This window comes from Pectinophora gossypiella, chromosome 13 (genome assembly GCF_024362695.1).
Source record: "Pectinophora gossypiella chromosome 13, ilPecGoss1.1, whole genome shotgun sequence".
Taxonomy (NCBI): Eukaryota; Metazoa; Arthropoda; class Insecta; order Lepidoptera; family Gelechiidae; genus Pectinophora; species Pectinophora gossypiella.
In genome coordinates this window covers 15,955,923-15,963,758 of record NC_065416.1, presented here as the reverse complement: position 1 = coordinate 15,963,758, position 7,836 = coordinate 15,955,923, and the positions used below count along the sequence as shown (strand labels likewise).

The window sequence follows — 7,836 nt, the reverse complement described above, 5'->3', positions numbered from 1 at the left end:
TACTATATAAACATCATCTTATACAAATATGAGTAGTTTATGAAACAGGTCGTCAATAATTGTTTTGTCTCTTTTTTACTAGTAGAAAATTTCATTTGGTAAAAGAGATAAATATATATTTGTTATTTCTAGTTATGGCAACATTTTGTGATGACGTCACAACAGCTGTAGGTACGTGCCATTTTTCGCCATTTTATGCGCTGTGTTTTGTGGTACTTCTGCTGTCAAGTAGCTGTTTATGAGATCGTATTTTGTGTTTTGCGGATAAATTACGAGGATTTGATTTGCTAAATCGAAGTTGAAGTTGAAAAAAGTGTTATTCAACATGTCCGTGTATTGTATTGTACAGTGTGGTGCCAGAAAGGACAGAAATCAACCGTATTTGTCACTTCATAGGTTAGTACCCCGTATTCATTGAATAATACAAACAATCCTATAGATTTTGATGTTACAACGCAACTGAGCCATGAATTTGCATTAAACCTTTATATATTTTGAGTAATTGTCATACTACAAACCGTATTTTTCTTTGTTTTCCAATATCTTTTTTTTTTTTTTTTTTTTTTTTTTGGAATTTTTGGCCTGGTTACATAGACCTTTAGGCCACGTCTTCATTTTGGAGCTGATTCCAGCAGACACATGAAAATATGCACTTATATTTTTTGAAATGTTTTCTTTATGTAATTATAAATGGGTTGGAAACACTTCACATTTTTTAATAAATCTTTAAGGCGGCGGGGGGTATTTGGTAATATTTCACTTAATTCACTGGCAAGGATGAGTCTTTCTAACGGAAATTTATGACAGCTGAAAATCAAATGTTCAATATCACCAACAGTATTTTCACAGGCGGTGCACTTGTTATCCAGTATTATACCCAATCTATATAAATGTGCAGGAGTGGTGTGGTGGCCAAAACGAAGCCGGTTCATGGTCGTAATAAAATCTCGGCTAGCAACCTTCAAATTGTTATACCACGGTTGAGTTGGTAAAACTTCTTGTACGCTTCCGTACCATTTTCCTTTTTCTTGTTGGTCTTCTTTCCAAAAATCAATCCATATTTCTAACATATCCTTTTTAATTGATGCATAGAAATCAGTGAATGGAGTATTTGCAACAAATGAAACATCTAATAAATTAGTCCCCTCATATGCAGCTTTATCCGCAATTTCGTTTCCTGTTATTCCTCTATGGGAGGGTATCCACATAAAGGATATTTCAACTCCCTTGACAGCTTTAAATTCATATAAAATTTGAATTATCTTAAATAATAAATAGTTGGATTTGAAGTGGAAGTTTAAATTGTCTAGTGCCTGGAGAACACTTAATGAATCAGTGAGTATTAAAAAATACTTGTGACTATTAATTTTACAAATTTTTTTCAGCGCTTCTAAAACTGCATATGCCTCTGCAGTAAAAATACTGGCATTGGTGCTAAGAGCAAAACTTTGACAAAAATTTATTTGAGGATCATATACCGCACTACGGACATGGGCCTGACCTTTGCTGCCATCGGTAAACAATGTATAATATTGTTTATTTTGTTCAATAAATTGAAGAAATTCATGATTATTGTCCACCTTAGTTTTTATTACTGAAATTCCAAATAATAAACTATTGTAAGATAGGGAGTAACAAGGCCATGGAGAATATTTATATATACTTGAATATTTTATCTGTGTTTTAAGGAAAATTTGAGACATGCTTGGTGATTTACGACAGAGAAGGTCACTTCCAGTTATTGAGGGTGCAATTTGCTGACATGGATGAGGTAATATTCTTTTAATTATTTCTTTATTGTCAGAAGCTTGTAGCTTTATACAAAATCTTTCAGCAATTAATAGCCTTCTTATGGTGAGAGGCATTACACCCGTCTCAACCTCCATAGCACGAATGGGAGTTGAACACATAGCACCAGATATGATCCTCAAAGCCTTATTTTGTACAACATCTAATCTATTTACAAAGTGACTATCTAAATATGCTAAACAACTATAGTCAAAATGGCTTCTTACAATGGCTTTATACAGAATGGACAATATTTTTGGGTCAGCTCCCCAAGAAACTCCAGCTAAGCATCTCATAATATTTATACCTTTTGATGCTCTTTGTACAATATAATTAACATGCTGTTCAAATGATAACCTATTATCAATGATTATTCCTAAGAAAGTATGTCTATTTACTACTGGGATGACCTGATCATTAAAAAACACAGCTGTGCTTGGGAGATCTTTTGTAAAAATCATAACATTACTTTTGCTAGGGTTTATATTTAATTTGAGCCTGGTGCTATAATATACATGTAGGCTATTTAAAGCATTATTTACATTATTAATAGCAAAATCAATATCATTATTTACACTATATACAACTAGATCGTCAGCAAATTGTAAAATGTTTACATCTTGTATATTTACATATTTACAAATTTCACATGTATATATATTATACAACAATGGGGATAAAGTTGCCCCTTGCATTGTGCCTTTAGAAGCAGTTTTGGGTCCATATAAAGTATTATTGTGTCGGACATATAAAGTCCTATCTACTAAAAATTTATAAATCCACTGACATAGTACCCCAGGTATATCTAGTTGAGACATAATCTTAACCAGAATACCAGGTTGCACATTATCAAATGCGCCTTGTACATCAAGAAAGGCACAAGCAACACTTAACTTATTTGTTTTTGCATTTTTCAGATCTGACACAAGCGAGACAAAGCTGTCTGCACAACTTCTTCCTCGCCTGAAGCCATATTGAATATTTGGTATAATACCCTTGGACTCAACATACCAATCAAGACGGATTTTAATCATATTCTCGAAAATTTTTCCTAAACAAGATGATAACGAAATTGGTCTATAGGAATTTGCATTGTCTGGTGGTTTATCTGTTTTAAGTACTGGCACAACACATTGTGTTTTCCATGACTGTGGTATTTCTAGTTGAAGCCAAAGAGCATTAAGTATATCAAGGAATAATATTTGTACAGATGGATCTAATTTTTTGATTAAAATATATGGAAAGTCATCTAATCCTGGAGATGTGTTCCTACGACTTTGTAAACTAACTTTGAATTCTTGAAAAGAAAATGGTTGGATTAAAAAATTAGTATTTACATTGTCATTATGAAGACTAAAGAAATTATTTAAATTATCAACTTGTTCACCTCTATCTGCAAGTTTATCTAAAAAAGGGTTAACAAATTCATCACTATATGACCTATTTCCAACTTTAATGCCTTTAAATCTTTTGATATAATTCCAGATTTGACTAATAGGAGTAGTTCTGTTAAAACTATCACATAGAATTCTCCAACCGCTTTTCTTTTCCTCAGAAATAGTTCTCTTTTTAATTGCATCCAATCTTTTATACTTAATAAAATTTGCCATACTAGGATTATTTCTATAGAAATTCAAGGCTTTATAGGAGGCAATTACAGCCTCCTCACATCTTTTATTCCACCATGGAGCTGGCGGCTTACTTCTATACGCGTTAGTTTTAATAAATCTAGGAACACACTCCAACTTAAGGGCATTAAGCCGATCACAAAAACAGTTATATGATTCCATTGGATTAGAAACATTCACAGTTACATTGGAGAAGTAATTTAGAGACATTTGGCTATATAAACTCCAGTCTGTTTTATCATACAAAAACTTCTCAGTAGGAGGGTTTACCTGGTACCTGTCTATGGCTAATGTGATATTTGTAATAGTTGGAAAGTGATAACTACCCATATTATCATCATGCACCATCCACTCACACAGTGGTGTAATAGTTGGGCTAGCAAAGCTGACATCAATTGCAGATGGATTTCTATTAGGATAATTTATAGTTGTGAAATTACCATCATTTAATATGCATAGGTCTAAGTCGTCCATTAAGTCGTACAGTTGTTGTCCACGTCCTTTAATAGAAAGGCAACCAAAAGCTGTATGATGTGCATTAAAGTCACCAGCTATGAATATAGGCTTTGGGAGATCTCTAACTATATTACGAAGTTTACTTATTCTAATGTGACTAGTGGGAGGACAATAAACACACAGGATTGTAAGATCGCCATTCACTGTTGATAGTGATATAGCAATTGATTGTACATCTTCATAGAAGGTAGTTTGTAGGTTTTTATATTTAAGATAAGGTTTAATAAGTATTGCTACACCACCATGTTCATTCTGAGCATTTTTAAAATGAGTATTGTATCCAGAGACACGAAGAATATGATTATTATTGAGCCAGGTTTCATTCAGAAGGCAAATGTCAATATTTTGTTCTTGCAAGAACTTATTTAACAATGGTTTTTTATTGCGAACACTTTGGATATTATACTGAGCAATTCGTAACTGTGAATGTATATTGGGATCCATTATGAAAGATTTTGTAAAAGCATATCTTTAATTTTAGCATTTGTGATTGGCAGATTGTTAACATTGTTAGCCAACTCCACAAGTGTACGGACGATAGCCGACGTAAGGGCCTCGTTATTAAGTAACTGGGCCCTAACATCGATCGTCTCTTGCGGGGGTGGGGTATTTTTTTCTTTTTGTACATTTTCATTTTTATTTACAACATGTACAGGAGGGATATTTACATCTTTATTTACAATTTTGTGTACAGGTTTATTTACAGATTTATTTACAATTGCTTTATTCGCGTAAGAAATAGTTTTGGTTGTCTGAGGCAGGGGAGGGAATTCATTATCAGCATAGCTTAACTTTTTTGTATTTGTAATACTAGCATAAGTAATTTTATTTCGTTTTTCTTCAATTTTTTTCATTTTAATAGGACATGCTTTTGAAATAGCCAAATGAGGGCCACCACAGTTCGCGCAACATAAATCGTTTGGTGTATTACATTCTTTGTATATATGTTCACCGCCGCAGCAGCTGCAACGTTGCTTTCCATTACATATTTTTGCTGAATGATTAAATTTCATGCAACGATAGCATTGCTGCAACGGAGGAACATAATCAAAAACCCTGTAAGAGAATAAATCGTATTGCACTGTATCTGGTAATACATTCGACAAAAAAGTTAAGCTTACTGTTTGAAGGGGAATCTTTTGATTGCCAACCTTTTTTGTGAATCTACGTACTGCAATAATGTCAAAGTGGGATGAAAGTTTGTCATATAGTTCTTTGTTAGAAATATTAGTTGGGACAAAACGGATAATTCCAATCTTCTCAATATGAGCCGAAGGTATATACGCTGTCAGATTTTGTTTTTGTAAGAATCCTGTATTTGTTAAGAAATTGTTTGCCGTAATAAATTGTTTGAAAGTCACAGCAATCTTATTAGCATTCACTCTGTGGATTGCCACCACACCTTTTATTTCCGTCTGGAAAATATGGTTCAAATAGACTGGGCTTTTGTTGCCTAATCTTTCAGTCGAGGTTCCATTGATTCCTTGCACGTAGACCTTAAATTCATTGCCCAAAGAGTTTTCGGGGTATAATCTCTTATAGTTCGGTTTAAAGTATGGCGCGAAAGATGTGAAGTCACTCACCCCCGCCGCCGTGTCACTACACTCACCACTACCGCTATTGTCCAGCGTCCTTTTTCGCTTATACCCGGGGTTGGGGGCTTCGCCCCCACCCCCCTCATCACCGTCCATAATTACACTACTTAAAATACTATATTTGTACACTTTTTACAAATAATATTTTAAATTAAACTTCACAAGAAAAATTTAAGCTCCCGCTCAACTTAAGTTTTCCCGCCGAGCTCTCCAATATCTTTATTCGTCATAGTCAAATTAGTGTTGCGCCAATAATACTGGCTAAGAATACTAGTTATTATTTTTACGTTAACAGGTTTCCAAGAAATAAAAGCTTGAGAAGACGATGGTTAGAGAGAGGCTGTTGGTGTTTAAATTTATATTTAAATTTCAGCCTAGCTTGCATCATCTCACTACTGGCTAGATAGATAACATATTTGTATCATGTTATCACAACATGTTTATACTATCTATCATTCAACTACATATTATGTACTTAATATACTTAGTCTGTAACTATTATATGTCGAAACAATTATGAGTTGTACAAATTTTATATAAATAAATGAATGTTATCTTTCATTTCAGGCCATCTTTCAATCCAAAATTGTCGACTGGATTTACTGAAACAGGTGATATTGGAAAACTAATCCACAGCTGCAACGTCGTCTGTGCTGCCATTGCCCGTACGTCTGTCTCATAAGTCAGTACATGAAAAGGTATTTATCAAATAATTTTATATTTTTAACATGATATAGTATAATTCAACCAGGTACACAATGCACTTAAATCAGATATATTTTAGTACATACACTGTTTTAACATTATTATTAAACTTTATTTCAGTCTGTTCAAGAAGACGAAATGAAAAAATTAAAAGATAGCCAATTTGAAGAATATTATGGAAGATCTGCAGAATAAAAATCAAATAATAAAGGGCAAAGTGTATTGATGGAAGAATTGGCAGGACCGCACGACTTTTTGAAAAGGCAGGTAAACAAATTTCAAGGTTTACCTTTGCCAAAGAAGTATTCCCAAGAAATAAGAAAGTTTGCTTTAACTTTACATTTTCTTTCTCCGAAAGCGTATAATAATTATATATGCAATGTGACAGGGTGTCACAAAGACAATTTCTAAACAAATTGACACTGTTTAGATTTGTATTTATTGTAAATATAATGTAGTTACATAATAAATAATGTGTGAAATGAATACTTGCTAATAAACAGATTTACGTTATAATTTATGTTTCATTATACACTCCAGGTGGATTCGAATTGTGCGCAATAAAGAATGTAATCAATGTTATAGAGTTGTTAAGGAAACTACTTAGATAAATCTTGACTAAACCCTTTACAAATACAAATATACTTTATTGCACACAACATACCAAAAAGAACAAGTTTTACACAAAGCATACACGAAAAATACAGTACACCACCTAATTACCCTTTACCTTCCCTTTCTGTTCTCTTATGAATACTTATTATTATAATGCTATACCTATTATTGGTCAGCAAAAATTTAGTATCGATCGCCATCGACTCGCAAAGAAGAAGATGCTATACCTAGTAGGTACGAGTATGGTAATCCTAGTATTGAAACAGCTTGCAGCCCTAGTAAAGGCCGCCATTTTATGCGACCAAGTGGCACGTTTTTTTTGTAGGTATTTCCAGTCCATACTCTTATATGTCTATGTCTTCCACCGCCTTCAAAAAACAGGCGAGGTAAGAATCATTATAATATCAAAAGAAATGAAGCCAAAACCAAGAAAGAAAATCTATCTGCTACTGTCACTGTCACCATGATTTATGTGTATGTGTGTGTTTGTGTGTATTTATTCTGGCAGGGTTGCCAACTTGTAGTGAATTCCCCAAAGTACGGAAATCTTTTGTTGGGTTATAGTTTGAACCTTATTCATTATTTAAACAAATAAATAAATGCGAGCATTTTGAAATCATACCGTTATCCGTAACGTAACGTAAATTATAATAAGTAATAAGTAAACGAGTAAGTAACTGTTATTCATAATAACAGCGTCTGTGCACCAATCGCAATCACGACTATTTTTCATAAATTTTATTGTTAACTTGATATTTGTTTTAAATTATTTTATTATAATAGGTACTTACAACCTATTTTTAACTTGATTGTCCAAAAAAGTAAGATGGTTCAGTGCTTTAAAAGGCACGTTAAATCGCTAGTCCGGATACCAACGTAAAACACCTCTGTCGCCCCCTTTTTAGATATTGATAATAGCCTTGGGTTCAAGTCTAAAAACGTTGGGTTGAGCAACAAAGTTAAAACTAGAGTAATTAGGTTATACCTTG

General features: G+C 33.3%; 2 long non-coding RNA genes across 4 annotated transcripts; both read left to right on the top strand.

Moving 5' to 3' along the window:
* The first annotated feature begins 93 nt into the window (after positions 1-93).
* LOC126372080 (uncharacterized) lies at positions 94-6,748 on the top strand. Its single transcript, XR_007567111.1, has 3 exons — positions 94-396; positions 6,095-6,225; positions 6,353-6,748. It is a non-coding gene; the product is annotated as an uncharacterized LOC126372080 (long non-coding RNA).
* On the top strand, positions 774-5,292 carry LOC126372079 (uncharacterized). 3 transcript variants are annotated; one of them, XR_007567110.1, is made up of 4 exons: positions 774-1,000; positions 1,386-1,515; positions 1,689-1,771; positions 2,706-5,292. It is a non-coding gene; the product is annotated as an uncharacterized LOC126372079 (long non-coding RNA). The 3 variants fall into 3 exon arrangements; XR_007567109.1 differs by having other exon boundaries at positions 776-988; XR_007567108.1 differs by lacking the exon at positions 1,386-1,515 and having other exon boundaries at positions 800-1,335.
* Positions 6,749-7,836: the final 1,088 nt, after the last annotated feature.